The sequence below is a fragment of the Poromitra crassiceps genome (assembly GCF_964638095.1).
Source record: "Poromitra crassiceps genome assembly, chromosome: 7".
NCBI classification, from domain to species: domain Eukaryota; kingdom Metazoa; phylum Chordata; class Actinopteri; order Beryciformes; family Melamphaidae; genus Poromitra; species Poromitra crassiceps.
Genome location: NC_139628.1, coordinates 44,163,691 through 44,190,228, shown reverse-complemented (window position 1 = coordinate 44,190,228; position 26,538 = coordinate 44,163,691). Strand labels below are relative to the sequence as shown.

Below are 26,538 nucleotides of genomic sequence, written 5' to 3'. Positions count from 1 at the left end.
GGTGGTGGCTCAGTGGTTAGCACTCTTAGCACCTCACAGTAAGAAGGTTCGAGCCCCGGTCCGTCCCAGGTCCTTTCATTGTGGAGTTTGCATGGACTCCCCATGTTTGTGTGGGTTTCCTCCCACCATCAAATACATGTATGTCAGGGTTAAATAATACACCTGTCAGTGCCCCTGACTAAGGCAGTGGCAAGGTTCCTAGTAGAGGATGGGTCAAATGCAGAGGATGAATTTCTCCACGGGGACAATAAAAGATTACTTAACTAATCTCGCAGCATACTTTGGGTCAAACTTTGGTTAAAAGATACTGTCAACAACATGGGTATTATTTTCTCCGCTGGAAATGATTGGTAATTCCAGGTTTTGGCTCGTAAAAGCTCTACCGTTTTGCGCCCTGTTTGGATTTTTAGACAGGATTCTTCTATGACTTGGGTCAGGCCCAAAGGCTCAAAAGTTCCAGCAGGCCTGAGTCAACCTTCATAGCAGACAGGGTTCGGGGGTGGCTCGAGGTCCTCAAGGTGTGTGTGTGTGTGTGTGTGTGTGTGTGTGTGTGTGTGTGTGTGTGTGTGGAGGATGTCAGGTTTTTCTGGTGAGCGACATTCTCTATATTTTCCCGTAGCCCTTGGACGTGTTCGGGGGAGGGCGAAGGGGAGGCGACAATGTGTGCAGAGTGCAGAAAATGATGAATGATCACCCAAGGGCATCTCTTTTATGCTCTGTCAAGCTAGTTATTAGCCCCGTCTCTGCTCTTATTACTCTCATATGCTCGGCTAAAGGCCCTTTTAAAAGCACCTGTAATGACAACTTTAAATGGCAATTAAGCCACATCAGGCATTTAAAAAATGCAGCAATGCAGCTGCTAACTGTCTCGTTGACCCTCTTGCTCCCTCCGCCCCATATTGCTTTCCGAGCGCGTATTTCCTCTTAACAGCACTTTTTTGCTTAATTAGCGGCCAAGGCCAAACGTGGTGGCTCTGATCCACTCATCATGTCGCTGGCGTCTCACAGTCACACACACACACACACACACACACACACACACACACACACAGACGGGGTCAGGTTCAGAGCTGCAAACAGTACAATGCCAGCTGGTGTGAAAGACGTCGCCTTGTCCCGCACCTCGAACAGCACTCGCTGATAAAACACCATCACAGTTATCGACCCTGCTCCCGCCATCTCTTCCATCGCTCCTGCTATCACAGAGATAGATGGCCTCACATTGATACTGGGCTATCTGCGTGCACGTACGTACGCGCGCGCGCGTGTGTGTGTGATCGCACCCCTCCAATATCCCCGTGACCCCAATTTGTTTGGGCTGCCGCTGCCAGCAGAGCGGCAGGAACAGAGTTTGACCACAGGTCGCTTCTCATCCAGCCTCTGTCTAAGCGGAGAGGGACAGAAGGGGAGATGAGAGAGCACATCGGCTGGGGGAGTGGGAGGACCGGCACATGGGCCCAGCACCTCGCTGTCGAGGCCAGTTTGAAAGCTCTCACTGTATCATCGGCGATAAATAACCAGAACGACTGTGATGACGACAGACTGGAGTTGTAAACGCGATGGCTGCAACAAATGATGCTGAGGTGGAGGTGGTGATGTACCGTACCTTATAGATGGAGGTGGTGATGTACTGTTCCGTACCTTATAGAGGTCCCATGTTCGAACCCCGGTCCCTCCCAGGTCCTTTCTGTGTGGAGTTTCGTTCGTGTGGGTTTCCTCCGGGTGCTCCGGTTTCCTCCCACCATCAAAGGACATGTATGTTAGGGTTAATACTCCTGTCAGTGCCCCTGACCGAGGCAATGGCAAAAGAACTGGCGTTGCTCCGCGGGCGCTGCACTGCGGCTGCCCACTGCTCCTAGCTCTAGGAAGGTTCCTAGTAGATGATGGGTCAAATGCAGAGGATTAATTTCCCCGCCAGGATGATAAAGAACAACTTGGCTTAAATGGTTGTTTGGCCTCAGAACCATATGAAACTGGAAAGTGTGAAGCCGAGGAGCCGTACAAACATAAACAAAACAGACACCCCTAAAGCGAAAAATATCTTCCCCCCAAAAAAACAGAGAAAAATAGCAGGAACTTTCCTTGAAAACAACTCGGCCAGCTGGGGTTCAGCTGGGTTCAGCTGAGGCTTAGATGTAGCATGGTGCATTAGCTTTTATATTCCAGTCTTAAAGAAAGTCTCCTCTCAGTGTGTGTCTGCCTGTCATCACTCATTCTTCTGCTCCCTCGCCTCTCAAGCGCCTATTCTCCACCTAACTTCTCTCTCTTTCATTCACTCCCTTGTTCCCTCACCTCTCTCTCTCTCTCTCTCGCGCTCCCCCCTCTATATCTCTCGCCCTTTCTCACATCAGTGCCTCAGACACAGCCGCCTCGCTCCTCCACTCCCATTGCAATTACATTTGATTTGCCGGCGTTCCTCCCGAGTCGCTCGCCTAAATGACTCGGGCGGTCCCACGCTGGGTCTTTGGGCCCCTTTAATTATGCCCGTGCCTCTTCAAGGGGAGAAGTACAGGCAAATTAGACCCGGGGACCTGGGGGGCTTTGGCCCCCGTATCGTCCCATCCGACGGAGGCCGCGCAGACCCAGTCAAGCTACAAAATAACGCCACGTTCAGACGATGATGGGGCAGCCTGGAGGTCCGATACCTGGGGCCTGATTGGGGGCCGCCAATTCGCAAACGGCGTTTAATCCTGCGTTTTGAGGTTAGCCTGTTGGATGGACTCCAATTAATAGGATTACAAAGGTTTTAACCCGGACTGGCAAATTTGAAAATGATGATTTAATGGTAAACTGAACAGCTATGCACAACTGTAAGAAAATTGGTTTGTCAGATAGTTGACAGTTTTTTGTCATTGACAATGGGCCACTGCAATAAAGGTCCCAAAGCAGAAATCAACTGTAATTCTGTATTTTCATGCACTTTTCAAGCATTACTATATCCTTTCCTGTATCATTTGGGCCATCCTGGTGGCTCTGTGGTCTAAGGCATGTACCATGTCATGTAAACGTGATGTTCTGGACCTTCCAGGACCTTTTGTTGTAGGTAATCCCAATTCTCTCCTGTCTCTCTGACTGCCTGTATCATTGGGTCAGTGTATGACACAGTGCTGTCTCTCTGACTGCCTGTATCATTGGGTCAGTGTATGACACAGTGCTGTCTCTCTGACTGCCTGTATCATTGGGTCAGTGTATGACACAGTGCTGTCTCTCTGACTGCCTGTATCATTGGGTCAGTGTATGACACAGTGCTGTCTCTCTGACTGCCTGTATCATTGGGTCAGTGTATGACACAGTGCTGTCTCTCTGACTGCCTGTATCATTGGGTCAGTGTATGACACAGTGCTGTCTCTCTGACTGCCTGTATCATTGGGTCAGTGTATGACACAGTGCTGTTTCTCTCTCTGTCCCTCACTACAAATGCTGGTGCACGGGTGGGCACGGCGAGATGTGATGGGAACATTATTCCTTATCTCTCACACAGCACCTGTGTCTCGATATGCCCCCCTCCCTCCTCCTGCTGCTCTCTCCCCCTCTCTCCATCTCCATGACAGCGTTTCAGCACGTCTTCATGACATGCCGCCATCAGGGCCCAGGGGGCGATGGAGATGGAGATGCAGAACTGGATGCAGATGCAGGGAGATACGGGGCGAGGCGGGTGTGCTGATGAATCTGTGGCCCGGGGAGAGGCTTGAAGGCGAGGTGTCCTTGCGAGACCTTACGTCTTACTAAGTGGCAACCTCTGTCTTAGAAAAATGAAGCCAACGTGGAAGTTTTTTTGAACTTTATTTGAAGGAAAACCCCCTTGGGATGAATCATCTCGTTTTAGAGGGGGGGCCTACAAACACAAATGCATCAACAATACAAGAAAAGAGAATAAAGGAGCGTTCACACCGAGATATTTATTTTTCGCTCTGTCGCTCAAGTCAACCCTTTGGAATCGCTCTGTCGCTCTGTTTAAATCGCTCATCAACAGGCACACGAAATGACGGACATGTGGGGGATATAACGTTACGCAATGTCATGCTGTTTGTCCACTACGAGCCACCGTCATTGTTTACAAGCTAAGCCTATCAGCGTGCTCCTAATGCGAGCTGCATACCGGTAGTACAGACTTCACTTCATGTCAGCTGTCAGCCTGTCAATGCGGTTTGTTGCCACACAATAAACCAGCGGTTTGTTCCAAGCCAGAGTGATCCTTGACTCGCTCTCACACGGCAGCCAATCAGCATTGAACAGCGAGCGACTGATGCCAGCGTATTTTCGCTCGAGTTGGAATATTTCATCTTGAGCGACGAGCGTATTTTCTCCCTATCGCTCTGTCTCTGCCGCTCGGACGCCCAGCGATTATTCTCCCAGGCGAATATACGCTCAATCGCTCGTTTGCATTGACTTTGTATGTAAACTCGACGCCAGCGACAAACTTTAATAGGTCGGTGTGAACGCACCTTAACCGGTACACATAATAAACGCGTACGAATACAACACTCAAACAGTCACAAGCCACCCCCACAAACCATTTATATGAATAGACACAATTAGAAACGGGAACAAGTTGTTATCAGAAGAGCAAATAATGCAAAATGCAAAGTTGAGAAATAGAGTGGAGAGAATTAGGCAGGTTGTTCCAATCAAATGGGGTTTTGAAATGGAAGGTCCTACGCCAAATTCCATTAAAAGTTTTGGGAGCAAAAAGTGAAGGATATTGAGCATGTCTAAGTGGGTGTGAGGAACTATGGAAACTAGATACTGTTTTAGATATGATGGATAGTTGAAGTAAATACATTCAAAAATAAATTGCAGCCAGTAAAAATGTCTTCTAGAGTTTGGAGATAAGTTAAGCGATTCATACATTATGCAATGGTGGGTACGATAGAGACACCTCAAAATGAATCTGCACAGACTATTAAACACTGCATTCCTCGAATGGCCACTTGAGGCTGGCTACAAAAGTGAGTCATTTCCCCGAGACCCCTATGTTAAAATGCCCGACTTTACATCAGAAATAAACACGTTTACAGCCTGGTACAAAAAACTATAGCTAGTTTAACTGTTCATGGCAACTGTCCGGGGACTGTCCAGTGAATTTAATTCACCCATTTATACAGCCTAGGCCTAGGGGCACGGTGGCGCAGTGGTAGCGCTCTCGAATCACACACTCGCCTCACAGCATGAAGGTCCTGGGTTTGTTTCCCGCCTGGGACGCTGTTGACATTGAGGGTATGTCTCCCCATGCCTTCGGTGCCTGGTGCCCAGGGGGGTTATCTTTGTGAGAAAGGGCGTTTGGGTTTGGAGTTTGCATGTTCTCCCCGTGCTCCCCTAGGGTTTCCTCCATATATATCCCCTCATTAAAAACATGCAGAAGATCGTTGTCTGTTGGAAGAAGTAGGTCTGCGGACGCTTCACTGCAGCTGCCCACCGCTCCTGGCCTGACCATGGAGGAGGACGAGCCAGGATGGACAAATTCTCCCTCTACATGGACGTGTGTCTGTGACTGATAAAGGCGGGGTTTGTCCGTCCAATTGTATTAAAAAGCAGTGTGATTGTATAGAAGTCATTGAGAGAACGATCCTACTTCTCACTTGATTTATGACCTCAGTAAACACTTTCCTAATGAGTTTATGGTCTCAATCGTTAGTTTCAAGTCTTCTTCAACACAGCATGATGTTCCTTTTGTAAATTATGTCCCATTTAGAGTAAAATACAATAAGAAAATTAAAAGAGAGTAAAGAGTAAAAGACGATAAATCAGACGATGCTTTGGGGCGTGATTGACAGGCCGCCTGTCCAGTGATTCTGCGGCTCGCCGATCACGGACCAGGCGGGTCTGTCTGGCAAAAAAAAGTGTTAGCAGCCATGTTTGCCGGACTCATTCCTACGGTTCTCTGGACTGCACTTCCCAAAGATCACCTGTCAATCAAACTGTGTGGGTGGAGCTAGGACATGTTTTTCCTTGTTTTTTTTGTTTTTGTTTTTTTTCTCGATTTTCTCTTCTCTTTGTCTGTCCATGCTAACTACAAAAGCTTTCATTAACCGGCTATAGGTTGAATCACCATTGTGTTATAAATATAAATCAGTATGAGTAGAAACATAAATGTAAAGTTCGAGGAAAACATCACAGGTTATGACTTGAATTTGCACTTCTAGTTTTAGTGCCTAGGCTAGCATGTGCCCCAAACAATGCCGTTTGCAGGATTTGATCCCGTCAGTAAAAGTAAAAATTGACATTTGTGAGGTCAGGACATCATCTTGGCCAATCTTCCTGACATTTCCAGCAGCAGGGCCCGGGGTGTGAGATGCAGCGGGGTGAAGGGTGCAGACAGAGAGATATGGCAGCTGTATCTGCTGCCTGTGGCTGCTGGCAGACGGAGATGCCCTTGCGAGACCTTGGGGACCTTCTCATAAAAAGGGTCCTGGTGCACATCAGTTCTTTCAGCTTGCGGCCAAATTCTTGGACTTCGGAAAAACGGATCTTGATCTTGATGCCAATGTGAGCCGCTGACATTTACTTTGTCCAATTTTCTGCCACATATCAAAAGTTTAACTGATTTCTGCTATTACCAAAGATGTGAATGCTGCCATCTTTTAATGCTTTTGAATGATCAGGATAACGCTTTTATAACCCCAGACTCCTCGAGTTTGACTCATAGCATTTTGTACTTTAGGATCACAACTGAGACCTTTTCCAGGACATTACGCTCACAGAAAGAGAAAGAGAAATGGCCACTCACAGGTAAGAGCTCGGATCTGAATAGAAGCGCAATCCTGTGCTTAGCGCTAATATGGGCGCTCTTTTATGCAGCTGCTTCAATGACTACAAAGGCCAATAAAGTCGTATAGAGGAAAAAAATACAGCAACAAAGTGAAGGTAATTATCATGCACAGACCTCGTTACAATGAGTCACCGATGAAAAGAGCAAATATCAGAGCTATTTTCGTGGCGCCGGCGCCGCTCGTAAACTTTATAAACGGGCCTGACGGGCCTGACGGGCCTGCTGAATAGCAGCTCACACTTCACCTCCCGACACTCCCGAAACTCTGCACAAGCTTTTTGTGTTTTTTTTTTTTTTTTTTTCCCCGGAGGTGTCTGTGTTGGTATTGATGGCCAGCGTCCACACAGGCAGCGCTCACGTCTGACAGTCATTACACTTAGAACCGGGGCGAGCTGTCCCGCTAACTGCTCGCCACGACGTGTCTCATCTAGACGTTACGGGCCGGCGCGCAGCGGGCCTCCATCACTGGCTGTCCCATCCCGGCTCATAGCGTTAAATAAGGGCCGCCTCTGATTACCCGTTAGGGAGCCATCCCTCACTCCCTACTGTACGGGAGAGGGGGAGAGGTGGGGGGGGGGGGCGGGAGGCAAACGGAGGGAGATGGATATATTTTCTCCTCTTCTACCCCCCCCCCCAACCCACCCACCCACCCCCACTCCCAGTATGTGACCAAAATGCTATTAGAGAGAGGAAGAGAGGGAGGACAGCGCGCCCCGGTGTTCATGTTTGTGCACACATGGCTTTTTGCAATGGGGCAAAATGTGAAGTACAGCACCTGACTTCATTAGCTTTTCCCCGTGATATCTCTCTCTCATTCTCTTTCTCTCTCTCTCTCATTCTCTCTCTCTCTCGCTCTGTCTCTCTCTCTCTCTCTCTCATTCTCTCTCTCTCATTCTCTCTCTCTCTTTCTCTCTCTCACTCTCTCATTCTCTCTCTCTCTCTCTCTCTCTCTCTCTCTCTCGACTACCAAGAGAAACACTCGTACCGCTGCCTGGCGGTTATCTATCAGGAAGTTCAGGCCAGCGACTGTTTAATTATGGGTGGAAAAGATGTGATCCGATGTTGGACGGCAGCCCGGGGAGGAGATGAGTGGCGAGGAGAAGGGGAGGGGTGGGCATGGAGGGGGATGGGGGGGGGTGTTTTCGTAGTGCAGCGGGGGGCAAGAGATGCTGGCGTCAGATAAAGGTAGATGGTGATGCAGATAAAACTGTCAGGGAGAGGCTGAGGCTTTTATCCTGTCCTCCCCACCCCCCGCTAGCAACACACACACACACACACACGCACGCACGTATGCCCAGAGGAATGGGTGTGCACTAGAGATGCGCGGATGAACCGTCCGCCCGCCATAAATCCACGTAAATTATTTCATACTATTTATAGATCCGCGCCCGCAATGCACCCGACGCTACAGTATAAACGCTATAAAACGCTATAAAAGGAGCGAACTTACGGTTTCTGCTGCCGTTGGTGCGATCGCTGCAGTCCAAGACTCCAAATAAACTTCCATGCTGTATTATGTCCAGTCCACCACTTGCCCTCATGTAGTTTACTCGGCTAACGCTATAGCTTTAAGTTTACTTTACTGGATTGCCTCATTGTATGGGAAAATACGAACGCGTCTTCTCTTCAAAAACGTGTTCAGCGGAGACTCCTTTTTGAGGGTGACATCATTGACCATATATGAACAAAAAAGTGCAGCCTAGCGACCTAGCACATGGCTATTGTTTTGTTTACGGCCGTGGGTCCTTTGGGGGATCTACAATTGGCGACTAAGAATGTGCCTGACGAAAAATGTAGCTTAAAATACATTCATAGACTAGAGAACGTAATTAATATTATTTTTCCTCATTAATGATACATCGTTTCAACCGCCCGCAACCCATCCGCTATTAATCAGAATGTTTATTTTTATGATCTGGATCTGGGATATCCACGGTCAGCGCGGTTACAACTGCGGCTCGCGCATCACTAGTGTGCACCATAGACTGTATAAAAATATACACGTAGCCACCATGACGCCACACATTGTTTTGTGGATTCCCTGGTTTTCTTGGAGCCAGAAGTGACCATAATATTTGGACGAGAAGAGCTGCAGCGCTGCCTGCTGACCTGCGCTATCACTGGCAGGCCACCTGATTGATTGATTGATTGATTTATTTTGGTGAAAAAGTCAACACAGATACAGGGAACAGACAGTTCACCGAGGATAAAAACACAATAAAGCCTTGCGGCTTATTTCCATTGCGGTCCTCAACGTACAACATAGAGACAAAAACACACACGAATGGGAATCACCATTCAATACTCGAATTAAGACTATTTACATTATTTCTAGATTGAAAGGAATAATGGCACGCTTGAATATTATACAATACATAAACATTTGTTGTTACATGTAAGGAATTAACATCCGTTGCAAACAAACTAGGTGGGGGATGCGATGCCGACAGCGGTCAGCAAAAGTCCAGCTATCATGAATCCGAATATGTAAACATCTTCGACGTCCTCAACAGTCAAAATGGCAAGGCATACAGTCTGCCATTTCTTCCATCCGTCCATCACGTACCCGGCCGAGAACGTGCCGTCTGGGCACTTTGGCTCACCTGGACCAGCATTATGACCCGAGATAATTTTATCAATTGCGTTGAGAGACCAGCTGATTAATTCCATAATTCCTCAGGGTTTATGAAGAGACAGCAGCGGAAAGGAAAAGATTCTTTGCAGGGAGCAATCACCCCCCAAAGTACATGTATAGTCTGCTTTATCCTCTATTTTACTCTGAATGAACATCATGAACATCATGCTGTATTGAGGAAGACTTGAGACTAGCGATTGAGACCATGAACTCATTAGGAAAGTGTTTACTGAGGTCATAAATCAAGTAAGAAGTAGGGTCATTGTCCCATTGACTTCTATACAATCGGACTTCCTTTTGCAGCCACAGACTGTATGGGTGAGGGATATAAAAATGCACCCCTTTACAGTTGTCATGAACAGTGAAATTAGCTATAGTGACCAAAACTTTTTTCCTTTTTTTTAACCCTGCTGTAAAGTTGGGCATTGTTAACACGTTGAGTGCCATAGCCGAGATATCTCGTCTTACATAATCCAGCGGTTAAGTGCCATAGACGAGCTATCTCGTCTTACATAAACATTTTTTTTTTTTGACGGTGGGACATCAATCAACCCCTTTTACATCTTCGAGATCACTATTGGAGCAAGAGAATGTGTATAATCTATTTTACCGACCACTAAGTGGCGACAGTGCTCTCCTGACTAGAGGAAGGCAAGCATTTTTTTAACTTGTCACGCCATTCTCACCCCAGCCATTCTCATGAAAATGGATGGGGGAAAACGCTTTCGTTTTCGCGCTGATTGCTGGCGATGCGGGATTGCAAATTTACATAATAGATTACAGGTGGAACACACTTTGAAACACGCAGCATAAATATGACCAGAATCGCAAAAGCTTCTCTCAACCAAAACTCCAAGAAGCGAGCGAGTCCATCCCGACTTCCTCAAACAGCGGCCGCGCAGCCACAGGCACAGGACAGCAGCAAAGCACTGAGACTGGTGACAAGCTTGTGACGGCCGCTGCAGCCAAGAAGAACGCCCACGGAGGGAGGAGTTGAAGCAACTCTCCCTCTCGCTCTCTCCTCTCTCTCTCTCTCGAGAGAGAGAGAGAGAGAGGAGAGAGAGAGAGAGAGAGAGAGGAGAGAGAGAGAGAGAGAGAGAGAGAGAGAGAGAGCGCACAGAGTGGGAGACAAGGGCACCCATAATCACAGGCACGTGAGGTGGTTCTAAAAATCCATTTATCTCCAAACTCTCTGAAAATCTCTGAAACCATGCTGTACTCAACGGCTAATATCTACATAACTACTAACTCTGCAAACTAACTCTTTTAGACAGAGAAAGCACACATTCTATTAGTTATTTTTAGATGATTGGTGTTCACGAATTCTTAACAGAAAATAATCCTCGGCTCTTGTAAAATGAGCCAGAATCCTCAAAAAAAAACCTGGCACAACTTACCTACAGGATTGAAAAAATGGCTGGCACTCAATGTGTTAACATGGGGGTCTGTGGGGAATGACTCGCTTTTCCAGCCAGCCTCAAGTGGCCATTCGAAGGAACAGCAATTTGGTACTTCCACAGTGGCTTAATTTTTCAGAAGCGAAGGTTGGGGCTTGGTGTGCATATACACACACTCACACATCCGTCTCTTCATGCACTCCCCCTGCACTCCTAAGTAGCTGTCAGTAGTGTATGAGCATACACACGCACGCACGCACACACACACACACACACACACACACACACACACACACACACACACACACACACACACACACACACACAAAACACACACACACACACACACACATGCACAAACACATTAACGACTCTCCGGCGTTAACGACCGGTGAGTGACACACACATACACAAGGACACCTTCACATTCACTTACGCCTATGATTAGGCCCCGTTGCACACACATTCAAATTTACAAGGGCAGCTCCACGCGTGCGCACACACACACAGACACACACACACACACACACACACACACACACACACACACACACACACACACACACACAGGCACTGCCGCACACGTTGTGATTTTGTTATTTCCTTATTTATACTCCACCTTCCCTCCAGTTAAATGAGTGTCACTTCTACAAACAGCTCTCCTTCATCTTGTCAGGGGGAGAAAAGGCAAAACATGCAGGGACACGCAGGGCTGAAGCCTGGAGAACAATCACAGGGAGGGGGGGGGGGGAGGATGGGGGGGAGGGGGAGGTTGCGTTGATGAATGCGGCTGCCTGGTGAAGGGGAGCGTGGGCTGCGCTCACTAACGGCACGGGGTCCTGGCGGGTTTGGCAGGGTCGCTCTCCCAGGCGACAGCCTATCGATTAATCCTTCCCTTCCGTGTCGCTAATTAATTCTCCCCTCCATGACAGATCCCACCTGGCGTCCGCCTCCCCCGACCCACAGCCTGGAGGGGTGGGCACTCCTCCCCCCCTCCCCTCCCCGCCCCCCTACACCTCTAGCCCTAGATGGCAGCTACCTGAATGCGCTGCCCCCCTGCTGGTACCGCTTTGATCACTTGTCTCGGTTTGTCATTTGTCAGATCTGAATTTGGCCTTGTTAACTTTAGAGTTATCAAAATAAAAATGAATGTGATGGAAACGGTTGACCTGCCCGTCATTGCACACTACATCCACATCACTTCAAGGTGTGACATCACTACATCCACATCACTTCAAGGTGTGACATCACTACATCCACATCACTTCAAGGTGTGACATCACTACATCCACATCACTTCAAGGTGTGACATCACTACATCCACATCACTTCAAGGTGTCACATCACTACATCCACATCACTTCAAGGTGTGACATCACTACATCCACATCACTTCAAGGTGTGACATCACTACATCCACATCACTTCAAGGTGTGACATCACTACATCCACATCACTTCAAGGTGTGACATCACTACATCCACATCACTTCAAGGTGTGACATCACTACATCCACATCACTTCAAGGTGTGACATCACTACATCCACATCACTTCAAGGTGTGACATCACTACATCCACATCACTTCAAGGTGTGACATCACTACATCCACATCACTTCAAGGTGTGACATCACTACATCCACATCACTTCAAGGTGTGACATCACTACATCCACATCACTTCAAGGTGTGACATCACTACATCCACATCACTTCAAGGTGTGACATCACTACATCCACATCACTTCAAGGTGTGACATCACTACATCCACATCACTTCAAGGTGTAGCATCACTACATCCACATCACTTAGCTATGGCAAGGTGTGACATCACTACATCCACATCACTTAGCTATGGCAAGGTGTGACATCACTACATCCACATCACTTAGCTATGGCAAGGTGTGACATCACTACATCCACATCACTTAGCTCTGGCAAGGTGTGACATCACTACATCCACATCACTTAGCTATGGCAAAGTGTGACATCACTACATCCACATCACTTAGCTATGGCAAGGTGTGACATCACTACATCCACATCACTTAGCTATGGCAAGGTGTGACATCACTACATCCACATCACTTAGCTATGGCAAGGTGTGACATCACTACATCCACATCACTTAGCTATGGCAAGGTGTGACATCACTACATCCACATCACTTAGCTATGGCAAGGTGTGACATCACTACATCCACATCACTTAGCTATGGCAAGGTGTGACATTTGAGGCCATCTTTGATCTCTATAGCTTTGTCGCTATAACGGAGATCAAAGAAAAAAATTATGGCTCGTTCAGGACAAATGTTCCCTCTAAGCTGATGTGACCTACGCCTAAAAATGTATCACATTGACCATACAATAATAATATATTGCTGTAGCTCTGCCTGTAGCTGTCTGTAACTCTGCATGTAGCTCCGCCTATAGCTGTCTGTAGCTCCGCCTGTAGCTCTGTCTGTAGCTCTGCTTGTAGCTCCGCCTATAGCTCAGTTCCCATGTGAGCTCTCAGTGAGAGTAAATGGATGGGCTCCTGGATCAATAAGCTATTAGTGTCCAAGAGAGCAGGCCTGTCTGTATGGGTTCAGCCCTGCCTAAGATAATCACCTGGGAAGGCAAAAGCACCCCATTGCTTTCTGTTCTTTCTTCCCTTGTCTTTCCTTCCTACCCCCTGCCTCTCTCTCTCTCTCTCTCTCTCGCTCTGTCCACTCATCTCCTGCCTCTCTCTCTCTCGCTCTGTCCACTCATCTCCTGCCTCTCTCTCTCTCTCTCGCCACTCATCTCCTGCCTCTCTCTCTCTCTCTCTCTCTCGCTCTGTCCACTCATCTCCTGCCTCTCTCTCTCGCTCTGTCCACTCATCCACATCAAGGGGAACAACCTTGTAGTGTGCACATGCTGTCTGCCCCCTCTCACCTCAGGCCAGATCATATGGCTGCCCTGCACGACTCATTCCTGCCTGCTGACAGTTACCAGCAACCTTGACTGCGATGCATATGGGATGTGTTGTCCGACACCGTCTCATACAATGTCATGGAATGAGCGTGAGCTCTGAAATGCAGATTAGATTAAGAATATGTTTCTCCACCGCAAAAGGAATATGTGAGAATAGCATGAATTGGACACGCCGTTTTCACATGTTGGTCATGTGGAGACATTAGCGGATGGCTAGGTCTAGGCCACTTTGGTTATGTTTAGGCAACTCAAATAAAAATAAAAATTGCATGAAGATCAGGTGACCTGATCAATTTGACAAATTGACTTTTTTTTTTTTTTTTAGTTGCCTAAACATAACCATTCATGTCCAACCTAGCCACCCAAAAACACGGTTTTTGTGAAACTTAACCATGACCTGGTCATGGTTAAGTTTCACAAAAACAGTGTTGAAGGTAAATGTATCACACACCAACCACGACTGCCTTACTTTCACCATGTCTGTTTCAACCTCACACTACTACAGTAGCTGTTTCTAGTCATTTCTCCTCCATGTAATCCTTGAGAGAAACAAATATCGCTCGCCTTTCAAGCACAGAGCACATTGTCATTGTCATTGGTTGGATCAGGATTCAACTCAATGGGCCTTGGCATGTAAGGCTTTTGTGATGGCTTTCTTTGTGAATTGGGGTGGAAGTTCCAGCAAAAAGAAAATCTATAGTTGGCCCCTTAGTCCCTGCGCTCCCGCCAGACGAAGAGACAGAGAAATAATGGAGATCGGTACGGGGAGGCGGGAAGAAAGGGGAGTGAGGAAAAGAAAGAGAATATAACAAGATGGATGAGGAAGAAAAAAGAAGAGAGAGAGAAAATGCATCCGGTCTGCGTTGCCCTTTGTGAGGCGCCCTGAAGAGGGCTGGAGCTTTCCATCGCCAGGTCAGCGACAACATCGGCACATGATCGCTATCGGCCGATAAATGCTTTAAAATGAAATTTCGGCATCGGCCCGAAATGAACATTTCTGCCGATATGACCGATAAAATGACGCTTTAATTATTGTCACGATTGTCTCAGTGACAGTGACCACAACATCCAAGCTTGTGATGAATCTTACAGTTTTGTTTGAAAGAAAATGTTACATAAATAAGAAATATGTCATGAGAAACTTTAGTTCAGATCGCCAAAGTATGGCACTGGATCAAGTGTAGAAAAACAACATAACAAAAAGAAGAAGAAATATGGCATGTTTTACATAACCTAAGTTGAAGTAGTTTTCTTATTTTGCCCATTGAATGTGTACATTTTGAAAAGCATTGTATTTATGTCTGCATCTGCCAGTGGGTCATCATGATAAGAGGAGGCTTAATAATGTGTTACTTTCACTACAGGAGAGACATTCATTGAAATTAGGTGGGAAAAATGTGCGCATATTATTGGCAATCGGCCAAAAGAGTCGGTAAATAACGGCGTATCGGACATCGGCAAAAAACAATATGGTGCATCCCTGTGGACACGCTCCCCTCCCTCACTGCACAGGACGGCCCGCAGACGCAAACACAACTCCTAATAGAATGCGACAAACACAACACAGCTGAATGCTGATAAGAAAGCATACCCTTCATTTGCATGCTGAGTCTGATCCATACACATACTGCTATACTACTGCACTACCAGTGCTGCTATTAACAATTCTTTATGTCTACGACACTTATTTTCTGTTTGAATGCGCAGGTGTCTGCCCTTATTCTGAATGGCCTCATTAAAACGGATCTCTCTGCCGATTAACTCATAATGCTGACACGCGCATGAATTTCAGTTTGGATACGCTATGCTTAAACAAACGGCGAATTCACACAGCGCTTCCTTGCAAACTCCCATTTCTCAATTTTAACGCCTACTGCTGGCTGTGTGCTTTCTATTGAGTATCATTGCAGCCAGTTAGCATTTTATCTTTTACTGTTTGGACTTTGGCTGACCCGCATGCCTTCTCTACCCTTTGATTCATCGCTACATCCATAATTCATCCTTGCCCTTTCCTACAAAAGTTTTTCTATTGACTTTCTGCACTGTGTTAATAAGACCTATATCTTCTATTGACTTCCTGCACTGTATTAATAAAGCCTATATCTTCTATCGATTGTACAACTACTGTGACTCCATGCACCCCTTTAATATCTCAATCGACCGCCGAATATGCCCCGTCCATCACTTAGTATGCCCCGTTCATCACTTAGTATGCCCCGTCCATCACTTTTCACCCGTTTTCCTCAGCAGAATGAGCGTGTGCACCCTGCTTATTCCCCAACACAGAATGAGCGTGTGCACCCTGCTTATTCCCCAACACAGAATGAGCGCGTGCACCCTGCTTATTCCCCAACACAGTGAGCGCTGTGTTGCTGTGAGGAGGGAATGGAGTCGGGCCTTTCACATTTGCTGTATTCACTCTGACCAGAGACCTTTTAATATATATCGAGGCACCCCAACTTCCAGTCACTTCCTGTATCTGTGCCACGCCCCCTTAGGAGACTGGACTACGTTTCATACCATTGACAGACGCCCATTTAGTTGACTGGAAGAGTACAATTTCGTACAATTAGCGAAGCTTGGAGCGGGGTGTCTCTATCTACACAGTAAAGGTCGCTGACCATTTGAATGCGGCCCCCACCCCCAAAATCTCAAAATCCGGGTCAGTGCCAAGAGTCACGGTGGGGTTTCACCTGATGTACTTTTAGTAAGGTGACCAGACGTCCCCGATTTTCGGGGACAGTCCCCGTTTTGGGTGACATGTCCCCGGCTGGAGCTGTCCCCGAAAATGTCCCCGATTTTCTACTGGCGTCTGCGGCCGATATGACTCGAGCTCTAGCAGGCTCATTGTTAAATCTCGAGTGAAGATACTTACAGGGTATGACTGTAAGACCTACAGCATCCATTGGGACCAACAATGCCATGCTACCTTGTCGGGAAGGAGCTAAATAATGAATTTTGAAAAACTGGCATATATGGTCAATTTCAAAGGGGACCCTTGACCGTGCACCTCAATATATCTGAATGAGAATGGATTCTATGAGTCAATGTTTTGATCCAGGCATCCAACAAGTGTTTACATGTTTTGCTGCTTCCTGCTCTTCCAGGAAAATATAAAAAAAAAGCAATCAGGACTCTACGGAAAATACTTTTTGAGATCTGAGGCTTTTCATAAAACATCTGGTGCTGTAGGTTCAGAAGGCCAGGCCAATGCTGCTGGGGAACACATTGACATTTTGTAAAGGGGCACAGTGAATGACGTGTGTGTGTGTGTGTGTGTGGGGGGGGGGTCAACCAGGGGCCTCTTCGTGAAGCCGACACTGTTTATTACAGTACAACAGCCATGGATCATCCCCCTTTATTATTTCATAGGTAATCACATTGGATATTTTTATGATATATTGATTGCCGGACTGGAAATGTCCCCAATTTTCATTTGATAAATCTGGTCACCTTAACTTTTAGCCTATTCATATAATTCTCCTTGCCCATTAGTTTTAATCTCATTGTTTGTTCACGCACATCTCCAAGATAATCCAGCATCCACACTTCTCCCCAAAACATGCCATTCTCTCAGAGCATGTTCAGAGGCATTCAGACCCACGCTGTCCAGGTGTCTGAAAACATGCTGTCTCTCTCTGTCTCAAACATTCCGGCCTGCCCAACCTATTTGGCAGCCAATAACATTTCCCCCACGCCCATTCAAATCCATGGCTGGTAGATTGACAGCTAATCCAACCAATGAATGCCCAAGGCTAAACAACGACTGTTCCTGAATGATGTCTAATCTCAATAACAGCATGATTGACAGATAATCAAAACGATGAGATCTTACACATGATGTCAACGGATTGCACCGTAACACAAGCCCAAACCACTCCGTTTCCAAATCGTTTCTCTCGGTTATCTCAGATCGCTTGTTGACTTCCTTCAGGGATGATGTCTTCTACCTTTAACGCAGTCGAGCACAATCAAGCGGGGGGGGGGGGGGGGGGGGGAAGAGAGAGAGAGAGAGAGAGAGAGAGAGAGAGAGAGAGAGAGAGAGAGAGAGAGAGAGAGAGAGGGAGGGAAAAGAGCCAGAGGAAGAGAGATGGAGTGTGAGAGAGAGATAGGGGAGGAGGCAGAGAGAGAGAGGGGAAAAAAAAGGTTGTTTACATCTGCTCATCCATGCAGAGCTCACATGTCCGTGTCTCCAAGCTCTCTGCGATCTACTGGAGGCAGAAGCGATGGATGCCTCCGTCCTCAGTCTGCCGCTCTCGGCCACGCTGCTGCTGTTGACAGAGCGTTGAAAAGGGGCCAGCGCACTTCATTATTCAACACTTTTGTTGTTGTGAAAATGAAGGCACATTAAGAATGGATGTGTGTGTGTGTGTGTGTGTGTGTGTGTGTGTGTGTGTGTGTGTGTGTGTGTGTGGGGCCGTCAGCAGAACATTTGGTCAGAACGGAGAACGAAGCTCTTGAAAATGGGGCCTGTGTAGCGCGAAGATAAGAAGAACCATTTTGGTTACTGTAATTCTTTTGGGCGAACAAAAGAGCTTCTTAATAGACGCCGGAGCCGCCGTTCCGCCACGAGTCGAATTTGCTTCAAAGTGCCTTTTTCTGAGCGGTAAAGATAGACAAGCAGCCGGGCCAATCCCAGGACGCCAGGTCGATCATGCCATTTGTGAGTGCAGACTTTGTCCCGCCCCTAGGCTTTTGAGGCTGCTACAAGTGTACTTTTATGTGAATGCGCTGTGCGACTGTGTTTGTGGTGAATGCCTGTGCACACACAGTCCAGCGGCCATGTGTGTTTAGTCTGATCACCAGAACTGGAGCAGGCGTTTTACACAGCCAATTAATTTCCATTGTTTGGAAGCTGAAGAGGCAATGATGAGAGGGAGAGAGAGAGAGAGAGAGAGAGAGAGGGAGGGAGGGCTGCAGCGAGACAAAAAGTACAGATGGGCACATACATGAACAAAATTTGAAAATATCCTCTTATCCCTCTTGTTTATTGGCTGCTATCGATACTTGATATAAAGTATCGACCAAAATAACCCACTACATAGTATCGAAACTTCTCCAGTGAAATAGATCTAGATAAAAATGACTATTTGTATGGTTTTGCTCGCAGCCAATCGCCGCACGCGTTCTTCAATTTAATGTGGCGTGTGATTGGCCCACTACCTCCGCAGCAACAACCCATACATAGTCTGTGATGGTGAGGTCGAGCTAGGACGATGAATGAATGAATTAGAAAATGAATGAATGAAGAGGGAAAAAAAGGTATGGACTGAAGTACTCTATATCGGTATCGCTTTAAGAGTACAGGTATTGTGGTGTCGATACCCCGCCCTACACTCCCCCTATTCTATCTTCTTCTCTGCGGGCCGAGGAGTGCTGTCACCGTCCGTCCCCGCTGATATGGGTGGCTGAGCTCGTAGCTCAGTGAACAGAGAGACAGAGGTAGACTTTTCTCTCTCTCTCTGTCTCGTTCCCCAAACCCCCCCGAGAGATGAAAATCCTTTTGTCAGACAACGGGCGATAACTGATGCGGGATGGGCCCCCGGGGGCCCCTCTGCGAACCCGTCGCACAGACCCCGCCACGGATGTTCCCTGCTGAATCTTTCATGCGCTGCTATCACCCGGCCCCGATAAGGTTGCAAATAAGATTCGGTAAACGGCGGCTGTTGTCTCGGCAAATCCCCTGTAAGACCACTTTGGATTGGATATTCCAAGGCAAAGGTGGTGGTCATACATACGGGTATGGAAAACGAGGGCCGAGGGCGGGGGGGGGGGCAAGAGTGAGCAATAAATGGAGAAAGAGGTAGCTGGAGAGGAGCCAAGCAAGGGGGACAGAGAGAGTGGGTTATGTTCAGCTGTAAGTATATACGAGCGGACAGACATATCATTCAATTGCTCGCCCATGCCGACGGTGCTCAGCCATGTGAGACCAGCGTACATTTGCACTGCTCTCTCTCCCTCTCTCTCTCTCTCTCTCTCTCTCTCTCCCTCTCTCTCTCTCTCTCTCTCTGTCTCTCTCCCTCTCTCTCTCTCTCTCTCTTCTCTCTCTCTCCTCTCTCTCTCTCTCTCTCTCTCTCTCTCTCTCTCCCTCTCTCTCTCTGGATATATTTCTTCACTGCCGCTCGCAGAATGAGAAGTTGCTCCGACGGGACAGCAAGACGGAATGGGAATGAGGTGAGGCGATAGCGAGGGAGGGGGTAGGTGAGAGCGATGTGCTGCTGCCGGCTAAAGGAGAGGTAAGAGGAGGGAGGGAGGGAGGGAGGGAGGGAGGGAGGGAAGGAGAGAGGAGAGAGAGAGGGCGGAGAGGAGAGGACAGTGAACATATGTTTATGTAGCAGAGGTGGGTGTCCTGGGGGAGGGCACGGCCCTGGAATAGCAAAACACACAACATACAACTAACCCCAAATCCCCGAACACACTGCCAATCCATTCCACCTTGCAACATATGCTCCACACGATGGTTCAGACTTCCACGACATCATACTGGAATTTCGGCCACCAATAGGAACACAGCGCCGGCACCCCTTTCCTGGTTCAGCGGCCGCGCGGCGCACAAAAGGCGGTCGCTCCTAAAAAGCGCCGCAGTCAGCGCTTTCATTTTTCATCCGAGAGGAGCGCTTTTCAAAAGTTGAGAAATCTTCAACTTGTGACCGGGGTAGATTCCCTGCATACCAACGCGAGGGTCGCAGGTTCGAGCCCCCGCGTTACCTCCGGCTTGGTCGGGGCGTCCTTACAGGCACTTATTGGCCGTGTCTGCGGGTGGGAAGCCGGATTAAGGGTATGTAACAGTAATGAACCTTGACCCGTGTGTCTCAAACTAGGCCGTGTTGGGCCCTTGAATTTGAGGGAATTGGGCCCGGAAAGCCCTGGAGTTTGATGTTTAAGAAGGTGTGAGAGAAGCCTGTTTAGTTCTTCCGGGTTGCTTTCGGGACAATAAACCGCAACAACCTTCAAGTTGGCAAACATTTTGGTAACCAGCCCTCGTCTTGGAAGCGCTCTGCCCTCTTTCTATCCTTCACGTAGGAAGTGTTTAGCGGGCGCGGGACAAATTAAAAGCCACTTTGGCGGGACGTGAGGGGCTCTGCCAGTCACAATTGACCTAAGACAGAGCAAAGCAAAGGTAATCCTCTGCAAGTCCAATTTCAGGCCATGAGCTCAGCTTACTCCATCAGGCGACCTTGAGCCCCCCAACCACATTAAACGTGTTTGCGCACAAAAAAACTTTAATTTGGAAAACAGCCTGGATGGCTGCAGCTCGTAGGTCCAACTCATTCGTCTCTCTCTCTAATTCTCGTATTCTTTTGCCGTTTTTTCTCCCTCCCTCCCTCCCTCTCTGCTGAGTCAGTGCTTGTACTTACACAGTGCCAGGCTTCAGGATGATATGCTGAATATGAATAAGTACCCTCCCTAGCTGATAGAGCAAAAGGCTGGGGAAGAGTAGGAGAAACGGTGGCGGGGGGGGGAGTGACAAGTAGTCAGTTTGACTATAATGAGCGGATGCAACAGTGTTCTTTCTTCCTTTCTTTCTTTCTTTTTTTGACACAGTGTCCAAAAGGGGAAATGTGCTGACTTCACTGCTGATGATACGAGACGTTTTGGAGACACATTCGGTCAGATTAGTCAAAGCAGTGGCTGAAAATTCAAAGTTAGCCCAACAGTTTGGTTAAAGTTGGATGAGTGTACTTGGCAGGCGCACGGGCTCGTTAAGTTGCACAGGAAGTCAGTTTTGGAGACAACGAGTGCGCCGACTGTAATGGGAGAGCTTTAACTATTATATTACCCTGTGCGTTTTGGACGTGTGGATCCATCCCACTCCGCTAAGACCGTCTGGGGCGGTAGTGGTACCCGTCAAGCTGTTCATTTCCTCTGCAAAGAGCTGGGCCGACTTAAGGAAGGAGGGAAAAACAGCTAGTTGGATGTCTTCCTAGAAGCCCGCATGCCTGTTTGATTAATACACATAAAAACGAGCTTCTCCCAGCCACTCGCCGAGCATACAGGCCCCTCCCACCCTGCCCTGGATGCCTCCCAGCCACTCGCCGAGCATACAGGCCCCTCCCACCCTGCCCTGGATGCCTCCCAGCCACTCGCCGAGCACACAGGCCCCTCCCATCCTGACCTGGATGCCTCCCAGCCACTCGCCGAGCACACAGGCCCCTCCCACCCTGCCCTGGATGCCTCCCAGCCACTCGCTGAGCCTACAGGCTCCTCCCACCCTGCCCTGGATGCCTCCCAGCCACTCGCCGAGCACACAGGCCCCTCCCACCCTGCCCTGGATGCCTCCCAGCCACTCGCTGAGCCTACAGGCTCCTCCCACCCTGCCCTGGATGCCTCCCAGCCACTCGCTGAGCACACAGGCCCCTCCCACCCTGACCTGGATCCCTCCCAGCCACTCGCTGAGCCTACAGGCCCCTCCCACCCTGCTCCCAGCTACTCGCCGAGCCTACAGGCTCCTCCCACCCTGCCCCGGATGCCTCCCAGCCACTCGCCGAGCACACAGGCCCCTCCCACCCTGCCCTGGATGCCTCCCAGCCACTCGCTGAGCCTACAGGCTCCTCCCACCCTGCCCTGGATGCCTCCCAGCCACTCGCCGAGCACACAGGCCCCTCCCACCCTGCCCTGGATGCCTCCCAGCCACTCGCTGAGCCTACAGGCTCCTCCCACCCTGCCCTGGATGCCTCCCAGCCACTCGCTGAGCACACAGGCCCCTCCCACCCTGACCTGGATCCCTCCCAGCCACTCGCTGAGCCTACAGGCCCCTCCCACCCTGCTCCCAGCTACTCGCCGAGCCTACAGGCCCCTCCCACCCTGACCAAGATGCAATCCTGTCAGCCTGTCAGCCTGTCAGCAGCCCCCCTGTCAGCCTGTTGACTCATCTGCAGGGCATAGTAGGCTGTTACATTCCAAAAATGCATGTCGGACTCACGCGGTCCGCACGGCTGATACCGTAACACTGATGAATGGAAGAGGGAGCAGCCCGCAGTCTGCCATTTTGACAAATGAAGCCCCCCCCCCCCACCCCCGCACCCCCCCGTCTTGCCTATACTCCACCTGCTCGCCAGTTTGCGTCGCCGTGCTATCCTCGCTCATTCAACCGTGGCGCAATCACACATGTTTGACAGAGAGGGCGTAGTTATCAAAGCTGGCAGTCACAATCATTAGAAAAAGGCAATAGTCGGCGCCGGGGAGACCGTTTCTCTGATGGATGAACAGCAATCGCTTACGCCGGCGTCCAATAGCTGTTTACGCTAGCAGTCATAAGGCAGACTTATTGAGCATCCGTAATGGCTTCCTGTGGATCCACTTGATCAAAAGCAATCGGCGAGCTAATCAACAGATGTAATAGTATACAGTGGACCGTTTGTATTATCAGCAGAGAGAAAATAAGATGCATAAACAACCAGCACTGCCTGGCCATCCACTCTCTCGCACGCACGCACGCACGCATGCACGCACGCACGCACGAAGGCACACACACACACACAGTCTCTCTCTCTCTCTCTCTCTCTCTCTCACACACACACACACACAAACTCCACCCCACCTGGGAGGGATAATCCAAGCGCCGACTGTGGCGCCAGCTAGTACACAGGGAAGAGGAGGACACCCAGGAGCTATTCCAAGGGCCCCCACCTGCTGCGCTAACAAGGCCTAGATCAGTGAGCCTTTTCTGGGTCAGATGGCCGGGGGTGGCGCCTCTCCGCTCCGCTGCCCCCCTGCCAGCTTTGCAGCTGTGCGCGAGGCATCCCGCTGCACTCTGTCTAGCCGGCTGAAAAGCTCCCCCGCGCCGGAGGGCCTCAATCCTCCCCTCATCCACAGTCAATTCCCAGCACTGACCTCACCACGCCTCACCTCACCACGCGCGTTGCCCTTTCCTAGTTACATCATCTGCTGGTAGAGGCAGGAGGGGTCAGGAAAGATATCTGGAAAGTTTTTCGCACTGAAAACATTGCACACACACACACACACACACACACACACACACACACACACACACACACACACACACACATACACACACACACACACACAGACAGACACAGACAGACACACGCTCCATAAATCTCTCCGTGCTGGAGGCTGTCACGGCGGGGTGTAGTGAATGATGCCATGCTTGCCATGACAATTAGCTGCACATCTGGCCTGATGATTGAGAGAGTTGGCCAGACAGCTGCTACAACGCTACCGGTGTTTCATGTGTAAATCTGGAGGGTCCTACTGGAAAACTGAGGGGATTGCAATCGGAGCTGGTTTCGTGTGGAGGGGGCTGCGAGTTAGCCAGTGCAGCTCATGTCAAAACATGTGCCAAACACAATGTTTATATGCAGATGATAGGTAAATTACTCCCTCAAACACTACTAACTGCCAATGCCAACACAGGAATTTGACTGCCTTTTTTTGAGGCTTCACTATGCTTAGTGATGCTCGGCTGCAACGCGAGAAAAAAAAATAGTTTCAACTAAAATTACCACAAGACACAGATCAAGACATTCATTGAACGTGAGTAGCATCTCCCGGGTTTGCTTAGCAGTTTACTTTAGACTCTCTGTGAAAGCCAACTTCATTCGAAAACTAAATAGCAGTGAGTCAATTCAGTCAATATCAGACTTGCTCCAACAATTGTAGACTTTGAGTCCCCGACACTACAACAGAAATACGTTCATTGACACAAAAGGTGGTGAATCCTCACAAGACAATAGCAGAGCTGCAAGATTGATACTGTATTACAGTCAGGGATAGAAATATGGGATACCACACCTGAACTCAATTTTCCCACCTTTTGAGGCTGATATGAATAAATAGGGCTGGCACGGATCAGAAAACCCACGGATCGGATCGCGTGACGGATTTTGAGCCACGGATCACGGATTTTTCGGATCATCAAAAATATATATATATCAGATTTTTTCTCTCAAAATTAGATTTTCGATTAGATTTTTTTAATACTATTATAATTCTCTAACCATTTGTTGCCCTGCACAGCTCAAAAAATATTTTTTTCTCATAAGTGACACAATGTATGCTTTTACTCTGAAGGCAGAACGACCCAACGTCCTGTTTTAGGTGGCACTGCTATGCCTAACTTCGTGGCTGTTGCTTGCACCAGTCACATGACACGGGTACAGACCTACAGACCAGACCGCAGGTCAGTCTGGAAATATAACGTTGATGCTATGTTAAGCTACTCAGTGGCCCCACGTGTTGTTTTGTTGTTATGTGTCCTAAGGCGACATTTCACCGTCCGGTGATAATGTGTTTGTGAAACGTGTGCGTGTGTGTGTGTGTGTGTGTGTGTGTGTGTGTGTGTGTGTTGTGGCTCTCGTTATCTTGTGCAGCGCGCAACACGCTGATCGCATTCCTGTGCTTTTTCAGGTGTTGAAATAAGTTTGTGTGACGCTGTCTTTAGTAGCCACTAGCCACAGCCTTCAGACATACTTTACAGCAGCGACAAGGGATGAGGAAGCTCACTTGTGCTTGCCATGATTATGCCTGTATGTGTCTGGCTGCGCTGGGCGTTCTCATACACTAACGTTAAACGTTAAATGAAACGAAAGGGGGGGGGGGGGGTCCGCGGAACATTGACGTTCCGAACCGCGTTCCGAACCGTGGGGGCTGATCCGTACGGGTCACGGATTATCCGTGATCCGTGCCAGCCCTATGAATAAATATGACACATGACATAAATAGCATATTAAGTGGTATCAAACTATTGTAAGCTATTCACGAGTTACCTGGTGAGACCGTGGACGCTTCCATGACACCCTCCCTCCCTGTTTCCAGCTGCCGGTTGCCTGTTTCCGTCCAGGACCGTTCATAGCGAAAGAGACTGAAAATAATCCTAATAATTCTTGTGACTTTGTACCTACCTATGTCTTGTAATGGAGCCCCCCAGCACAATAATTTCACACGTGCATAACTGTACAACGGAGTGACAATATCTTGAATCTTGAAAGAGAGAGACCACTAAAGCTACGTTCAATGACCAAATAATAAGAGTTCCGGTTTGGACGTTTAGCCTTCAAAACAAAAGCTGCCGCTATGCAACCACATACTATTTTTTAGCAATTTCGGCTAAAATAAGCCCGTACAGTACGAGTGAATTGACATTCACCTCGTTTTTGTAAAATATCGCCACTATGCAACCACACAACATTACTATTTTTAGCCATTTCGGATAAAATAAGCCAAACGTTCCCACTCTTTGACAGCGGCGCGCACGTCCTTACTAGTGAAGTTTTTTTATACAGGAATTCGACAACCGGAAACCGCTGAGAATCATAGGACACATAATTCCAGGAATAAGGTGAATATGAAGAAAGTATACATACATGCTTTTCTATTAAAAAAACAAAACATAATTACTATACTGGTGGTGGTTGTTTGCCTTATGCTGATCCGACTAAAGGCCATAGTTTACCCACATTTTTATTTATCACAGCAATGCCAACTATCCCCCTGTACCATGCGATGCTATGTTTTTGGCTGATTTCCCTGATGGCAAATAGAGTTAGAATCGAAAAACAGACATTCGAAAAGAGTCAAATGTTGTTATTTAATTATCTCACTGCAGCTGGCCACTGGCTCCTGCTAAGAAATTAATTTCCTTCGACTACAGAAAATGTCGATTTAAATATAGCACAAGGGCACCAACGCGCGCGCACACACACACACACACACACACACACACACACACACACACACACACACACACACACACACACACACACACACACACTATATAGCCATGAAGATAGAGGTGAATTCACAGCCATCACTCTGTGTCA

At 48.3% G+C, this 26,538-nt stretch overlaps 1 protein-coding gene across 1 annotated transcript in view; it reads left to right on the top strand.

Moving 5' to 3' along the window:
* Positions 1-26,538, top strand: part of nrxn2b (neurexin 2b) — a gene marked incomplete at both ends in the record, with an annotated part of 582,739 nt that overhangs the window by 431,137 nt on the left and 125,064 nt on the right. The gene's annotated exons all lie outside the window — the stretch shown is intronic.